General features: G+C 38.5%; 1 protein-coding gene across 1 annotated transcript in view; it reads left to right on the top strand.

Moving 5' to 3' along the window:
• PRTG (protogenin) overlaps positions 1-8372 on the top strand; it is a 190024-nt gene that overhangs the window by 69870 nt on the left and 111782 nt on the right. The gene's annotated exons all lie outside the window — the stretch shown is intronic.

Genomic DNA, 8372 nt, shown 5'->3' with positions numbered 1-8372 from the left:
TTGAGGCAGGTTTGGTGATGTAGCTTAGGGCAGAGTTGTAAATTGGTTTTTATGTTGATAGTATTTTGAAGTTTATTTATGGGCAATTAAAAGCCAGTGGAAGGATTGGCAGAGGGGGTAGCGGACACTGAGTGGTTAGTAGGGTGGATAAGTCTGGCAGTAGCATTGATGATAAACTGAAGGGGGGATAGCCTGGGTCGAGGTAGTCCTTTGAGGACTGAGTTGCAATAGTTGAGAAAAGCAATAACAAAAGAGTAAATTAGTAGTTTGGTGGTTTCATTACTTAACAAGGGACATATTTTAGAAGGAATGTATGTTAGAAAAAGTAGGCAGTGATTTGGATTTGGGGATGAAAAGACAGGGCAGAGTCTAGGAACACATTGCTAGTGTATTTTGTATTACAATGTACTGTATTATTTTAGTATACTGTATGTGGAGTATGGAGACAGCAGTATGACACAGTTCCTTTGTGTGTGCCAGCTGTAAATTAGTAGACTTTAATTTAATGGGTGCTCTAAAATGAAGAGTTGCTATAAACAGCCTGTCAGATGTAGTAACAGAGTTCAGTAGCTCCCATATGAGATGCATTGATGACATCCCCTCCAGTCTTCAGTTTGGATGGCAAGAGAATGAAACTGAAGTGTGATGAATTGCTGCTGTACTGAAATAAATGTGTTACAGTGGATGATCAGTCTTCGATGCTCATTCTAGCAGGATTGTACTTGAATGCCTGAGAGCGTCATGATGCCTGCTGCATGGATGTACTGTGCTTTCAACACCAAAGGGACTTCTGAGATATTGCAGGAAAAAGACTTTCTATAACATTGTACTGAAAATATATACATCTACTGGTATTTTTGTGCAGCAAAAAGGAAAAAAGGTCAGTCCTTCTCCAATGTAAATAATCCTTGCTACCTAACTAAAAGGATTAGCTCTCTGGTTTAAGCAAACACCTTTCTATAGCTTCTGAAAGCAAAGCTGTTTAGACATTAACCATGCCTGGTTAATGACTGCTATGAAGAGCTGGGTTAACCATAAAGATATTCTGTTCCTTTCGGTCAGGTTGGACTGACATATGGACTTGGACTGAGGAAGTAGAGTAGAGCAACAAAGCCCAGTCACCGTGCTGTGCTTCTAAAGAGGAAGGAGAATCTACATATCTTTAGAGCAAACCCATCTACATATAGAGTTAAGTGCTATATGCACAGACATTGTTTTGAAACCTTAAAGAGACTGCCATTTTACCTATTCAGGACACTTTTACACATCTTTTCAGTGCTCCCCAGCTGCTCCTATCTCCGTAGCAGCTGCCACAAATACCATATGTAAGCTCTGTGTTGGATGGTTTTGGAGCTTACACAGGGTTAAAGTCACCTCTTCCATCGTATAAAAATGTTTGGGCCTGGCAAATGGCCACTCGGGCCCAGACACTGCATAATGGTAAGATTTTACATGCAGATCCTTACCAGAGTGGCAGGGCAGGGCTACAAAGGTGGGTTAGGGAGTTGGTTGGAAAAAGACTCTTCATTTTATTTTCATTTTCCCTAAATGAGCAAAGTCTCTTTAACATTAAGGATCAATTCCCACCGCAGAGTAATGCAAACTACATGCATTTGTATTTTTTAGCGCCATCCATTTTGACTTTAGAAAGCTTGTATTTCAACAGTGGTTAAACAGAGTCATTGTAATAGCTAATCTACCCTACCTCTAATCCAGCCTTCTTAAGTTTTTAAACATGGGGGTACCCTTGAAACAACGTTCCACTCTCGGGGAAATCCTGCTTATAATTACTGTATGTACAGTTATGGGTGCATTAGCATAATGGTCATTGGGAAGAATTTCCCTTACAGTTGTAAGCAGTGGGAAATCCCCCTCTTTCAGATATTTAAGAAGATCATTGGTATCAGTTTTTGCTTATTTGGGAGGCAATAATACTGTAGCTCAAGGAACCCTGGTGGAGAATGGCTGCTCAGTGGGTAACCTACAAATCTTTACATGTAGTGCAATAACAAAAATAAGGAGGTGCAAGTATATTTAAAATGTTCCATTTAAAAAAAACACTAAAAAAGAATTATTGGAAATATGTTCTTGCAAAATATACTCTGTACTTATTCTTTAATATAATCAGTTCTACATTGGGGGTTTTAGTTGGAGTATATTTGTTATGGTTAATTATGATCACAACCTCGCACTGCATGTATTTATTGTTATTATTATACAGGATTTATATACTTCGCCAGCAGTAAAACAGTACAATTTCAATACAAGAGGGTTGAGTAGCCCATACACGGAGTGAATTTCTTTCCTGCAACCACGGTGTTGATAGAAGAATCCCCCCCCGCTGAGCCACTGTATTCTCTCAGCGGGGGAGGGGGGTGGAGCCGCCCCCGCTGGGAGAAGACAGCGATTTTTACTAGCAGCTAAACTAGCCACTAGCGATAATTGCATGCAAAATCAGGTAAGATGGTTGTACCCAAGGTAATTAATTGATCAACTTGGTACATCCGACCTGCCCATACATGGTTTAAATCTCGGCCAGTTCTTACTGAATTGGCTGAGATTCGAACTGTATATGGTCGGCCTTAGGAGAGCCTTGCTCATGTGAGCATGCAATCCAGAAGGGAGGGGCAAGTGGTACTAAAGATAATAGATAATAACTGTAAGAGCGATGAGCAGATGAAGAAATTAAAAGTTCAGTTTTTAGGTGGGGGATAGATTTAGATGAGTTTTCAGGTTTTAACCTAAAGCCTTGTACACACTAGTCGTTATTCTTCATTCAACCCAGCAGGGCTGATCAAAAAAAACTGACCGCTGTACTAACCATGCAATGTTAGTATAGCGATCTCCCCTGCTGTGCTATTGTGTGCTATTATGGGGGACGGCCGCCCAGTAAGAACACTCTGGTCAACGTTCTCAGCCTATGGCTGAGAGCGTTGATCAGGAGCCAATCGGCAGACCTTTTTTGGTCATGTCCCATCAACAGAAGCTGGCCAAACAGCTTTTGTTCGACTGGCTGCAGTACAAACAGGGCGAATGTATTTCAATAGAATTCAATAGAAACCAGCCAATGCCGCCTGACTTTCGGCCTGTGTGTACTAGACTTAAATGTTGAGCAGGATTTGAAGGAGCAGGATGGAAAATTTTTAATAAATCAAATTAATTTCTAACAAAGTATGTGGTTTTTATTCAATAAAGTAAATTCATTCCAAAATCAAAAGTTAAAAGCAAACTAAATCTTTCAAAAGACAATCGAATGCTCTGAGAAGTTTCGTACAGTTTTTCCTAAAGATTTTTGTTTGAAATTCTATCCATCTATGGTCAACCTAATGATAATAGGTATTTTTTCACTCTGTATAGCCCTGCAAACAACGTAAAGATTTGGAAGTAATTTATTTAGTGTTGTGAGTATCCATTATCGGACTCGCAAGGCTATATGTGAAATCTGATACTCTTTCTTTTCAGATTCTTTCCCCAAGGCCTTGCAACGTGTAGGATGAGGAAACACAACAACTTCTAAATGCACTGAATAGTAATAAAGTCTGACAGCTTTGGGAAGTAACAACTGTGTTTAAGTTTCTTTGATTTGTAAACCACAAAGTGGATTAGCATGTTTATGGAAGGAGGGGTATCCTACAGATGAAATATACCATACATCTACATCCCATAAGTGGAAGCTGGAATTCGCTGATAGTTATTAAGATAATTGCCATTAGTTCTTGGACTGTGAGCATTCCAGAATGTCCAACTCTACTGTTGTATTTCAAATGATCCTGCCTTCAGCTTTCTGCAAAAATACACTTCTATTTCTTGCTGGTAAAAATACAGATGCAAGTATTGAGCATGTTGTATTCATGTTCATATTCAGAGCAAAATAATAAAAGGTTCATGTATAAACCAGGCTGTCGTAGATGTCAATTATTATACCAGATGTTTTCCTAAATTATTTTTTTCTCTATCTTTGTATTTTTCTTTTGTTGATAATGATTTAATTTTTCAAATTAGAATTTTAATATTTTTTTTTTATTGTAATGGCTTATATGTATTTCGGTACTTGACGTAGAAAATAGATTGATTTGGCAGTGCTGATCAATGCTAATGCTTTTTCAGCACTGAATTACTGGGGATAGTAGTAATTTAATAGTTTTAGCATAGACAGAAATAAAATATTTCAGTAACAAGCAGACAACGTTTATGGTGATGCCGGAAACTTGCTATGTTCAGAGTAAACAAGGTCATACATGGATGACATGTATATCTACTATTCTGTGAAAGTTGGACAACCTATTTGCCATTAGAGTTTGAAGCAGTTTTTGGGAGTGCCACAAATAGCTAGGATGAATACAAATCTGAACAAAACTTTCAATATGCTGTCTACAAAGTTTTGCCATTAGGATTGTTCTTAATGTGATTGGACACAATAAGTATTTTGCATATCATTCAAGGTCTTGTCTAGTAGGTGACCCTCTGAAAGTAGACCTAAAGTAAAATAAATACTCTAGGCTCGTAGCCTTGCTATATTATTATTATTATACAGGATTTATATAGCGCCAACAGTTTGCGCAGCGCTTTACAATGTGAGGGAAGACAATACAGATACAATACAATTCAAAACAGGAGGAACTAGAGGGCCCTGCTCGTTAGAGCTTACAATCTATATTGCTTTCATTTGCAGACAAGCCGATGGACTCTGCAATATTCTTATCTAACTGCTGAAGTCAGGTACCCTTAAAGCTGGATACACACTATACAATTCTCTTTAGATTTTTTCCTTTAGATTTACCAAAACCATATAATATGAGGTCAACCCTAAACACTTTCAATTTGTATGCAATCAGGCAGGTCCTTGTACTACATAGTTGAAGGTAAATCTAAAGGAAATCAAACATCCAAAGTTGTATTGTGTGTATCCAGCTTAAGTCTAGGCAACTTCTCTCTTCTGTAATTCTTCATTCTTCCTTCTCTAATACTCCTGATCTTTTTGTACTCCTTCATCTTTAGAGCTCATTTACACTTGCTTCAACACACATTAAAGTGCCTACTGCTTTAACATGCTTTTTTGATGTGTTTTTGATGCTTTGGTGGTGCTTTGGTTGTGTTTCGATGATGCTTCAGTGGTGCTTTGGTGGTGCTTTGATGATGCTCCGGTGGCACTTCGATGATGCTTCAAGCGAGCTTTGCTATAGACTTTTATGGAGGCTTTGAAGACACTTTAAAGCACCACTAAAGCGACATGGGGTAGAATTTTTGAAGCAAGGCCGAAGCAAAGCAAAAGCAATGTGTGAACAGGACTGTAAGCTAATCATTTTCTTTAGTGACAGGGACTTTGACTGGCATTCAGAGGGCTTTAACAAAGCATGTCCAAAGCCTTGTTTTAAACGAAGTGTAAACTAGCCCTTACTGAGGCACTGTGAGATGCCCAGGCACTGATTTGTGTGCAGGTAGATTTGCAGAGGATCTAGTTGCTATTTTGTAAATGGAAGCAGCATAAAGAAGCTGTGGACCCAAAGACATTTTTTGGAATTTACATCTGCTTTAAATGAAAGTTACCATAAACTAAGACAAGTCAAACTGAGACTATAGGGAAAATGCATAGTTATAGGTAACCTATAGTGCAATTGACATGGCATAGCCGTCAGTGAATAGGCTTCTGATTAATAGCTAGGCAACCAAAGTTATTTACTAACAAATGTGCATATCTTAGTCTGGCCATACACACTTCGAAGAGATTTGAACCATTAATGGGCAAGCTGAATGTACCAGGTTCATCAATCGATCAACTTGGTTCAACCAGCTTGTCAGGTTCTCTTGCGATTATTGCTAGTGGTTGCTATAGCCGCTAGCGATAATCACTGTCTTCTCCCGGCAGGGATGGCTTCTGCCAACCACCCCCTGCCCCCCGTCGGGGCAAGAAAATGGCCCGGCAGGAGGGATTCTTGTACCCATGGTTGCAGGAAAGAAATTTGTTCCGTATATAGCCAGCCTTAGGCAGGCCATAGATGATACAGTTTCCTTTCCTTCAACCAGGGGGGAAAGAAAAGAAAATTGCTTGATTCCCCCATCAACAAAGTCAGTGTTGATGGGGGAATCCGTCTTGCTGAGCTATTGTGTTCACATTGTTCACTATTGTGAACACAATGATCACTGCTGGCGGCTATAGCCACCAGCAATGATTGCATGCAAAAAACCCGTCAGGCTGGTTCTACTGAAGATGACCAATGGGTCAACTTCAGTACAAGCAGACTGCCCATAGATGGATCAAATCCATCAACTGGTTCCTGCTGTGCTCTTATTATTATTGAATGTGTTAAACATGCTGAAGTTCTTCAAGTGTATCTAAAATCAAAAAATAAAATGTAATATTTTTATTTATTCCTAAGCTTTTTTTTCCTTTAGTTTCACCTACCATTTCTGTGAATAACACACTTCCTGTCTTTGTATTATGGAGGGAGCCATGCTTGCCACCCTAGACTGCTCTTCTGATTTGGACCACATTAGGATTTACTAAAACTAGAGAGTGGGAAATCTGGTGCAGCTCTGCATAGAAACCAATCAGCTCCCAGTTATCTTAGTCAAAGTTTAATCGAGCAAGCTGGAGTTAGAAGCTGATTGGCTACTATGCACAACTTCACCAGATTTTGCACCCTCCAGTTTTAGTAAATCAACCTCATAATTCTTAGGGTAATTAGACTGGCCATACATGTATCACATTTTTTTTGTTTTGATCAGCCAGTGGGTTGATTAAAAAAAATGGATGCACTAATGTATTCTGACAGTGCAACTTCTCAGTTAGAATACACTGTTCATCGCTGCAGACATTGGAGCTGATCAAACTAAAGTTCTCCAATATGCTGTTCGAGATGAGTCGATCATTAGATTGACTCTTTACAAATGGGAACAGCCAAAGATGGATCAAAATTTGAACATTGCCTGCTAAACCCTCCAAATTATGATCCATCTATGGCCAGTTTTAGATTACAGATGACAACTTGGAAGGCAGATAATAATATTTTTGTGCTTTCATATTAAAATCTGACAGCTATAAGCTACTGCTCCACTTTATATTCTTCTCAGATTATCATTGACTGGGGGTAATGTAGCACAACACACCAAATCCAGACATTGTAACTGGCATCTCCAAGGAAAGCTTTCTTGCACATTTCCTCCTGTGATTCTGACTGTACTGTGTGTTTTTGTAATGGATGTAGGAAGTACAGGTGGTGTGAACATGGTTGTAGAAGCCTTGGGGTGGGACATTTGACACAATAGGCAGTGTTGTTTTCTCCAGGCTGTAAACTCGAGAACTACCAACATACTAAAAATAAGGGCTAAACTCCTAATAAAAAGGCAATTACATTTACGGTGTTGTGAGGGGGATTGTTTTCATGAACAACATTACCCTGTATATAGCTTTGATGTGGGTTCTGATTTATGGTTTACTTGACCCATCATAGCATTGCTTTTACAGTTTGGGGTCTAAATTGACATTTACAATGATGCAGAAAGTGTAATAACAGATTGCGCTTCACAAAAGACTGGATTACTATAGGCATTATATTCTGGCCGAGGACAAAATGCCCACCAACAGCAAAACAAAAAGACAGAAGAAAGACACTAATTTTGAAAAGAAATGCCACAATATTACACATTTTTACTGTATCATTGCATCCTAATCAAGATGCAGTAATTATCAGCCTGTTATTATCTGATATGCTGTGTTCAAATAGCAAGCATAAAGGACACATGGTGATTACCATATGAATTGCTTGCAGGCACATTTTAAACATACAGGAGACCATGCATAATACATGGGATCAGTGAAAGGACGGATTTGTATGAAATCTCTTGCTGCATTGTTATTACTAATTTCTCATAGTTACTGTTGGCTATTGCAGTATACTTTAGCACATTTACATTGGATTTAAGTTTATTGTTTATTCATTAGCTTTAGACTTGAATCTTAAAAGAAAGCGCTTACATTAACCTAATTTTGGCATTAGGTTATTTTTCTTTTTTTGTGTGTTAGTTTAGCTTTTTGGATTGGAGGTTGGTTTGAAAAGACAAGAAATGATGGATTCCACTCAAAGGCCGTTTGTAAAATGGAAGCACACCTTGCAAATTCAGTGTTAAAGAAAAGAGAAGAATTTTTGGGATGTTTTTTTCTGCATGTTGGCAGGGTATTGTATTTACTTTAGGACTTAGGTTTGTCCATTTGTTTTATTCATGCAATGTAGCATTCTTTGGGTCATGGCCTATAAATAACACTGGTGATATGATCACCATACGTGAAAGCTTTTTGTAGTAGTTGCCTTGTGAGTATTTAAAATGATACAAGTAAAATTCACCTGCTAGGCCATTTTTCTAGGTTTTATATT

This window comes from Pelophylax lessonae, assembly GCF_965119305.1.
Source record: "Pelophylax lessonae genome assembly, chromosome: 4".
Taxonomy (NCBI): Eukaryota; Metazoa; Chordata; class Amphibia; order Anura; family Ranidae; genus Pelophylax; species Pelophylax lessonae.
The sequence above is the reverse complement of the archived record's forward strand: the minus strand, read 5'-3'. Positions and strand labels throughout refer to the sequence as shown.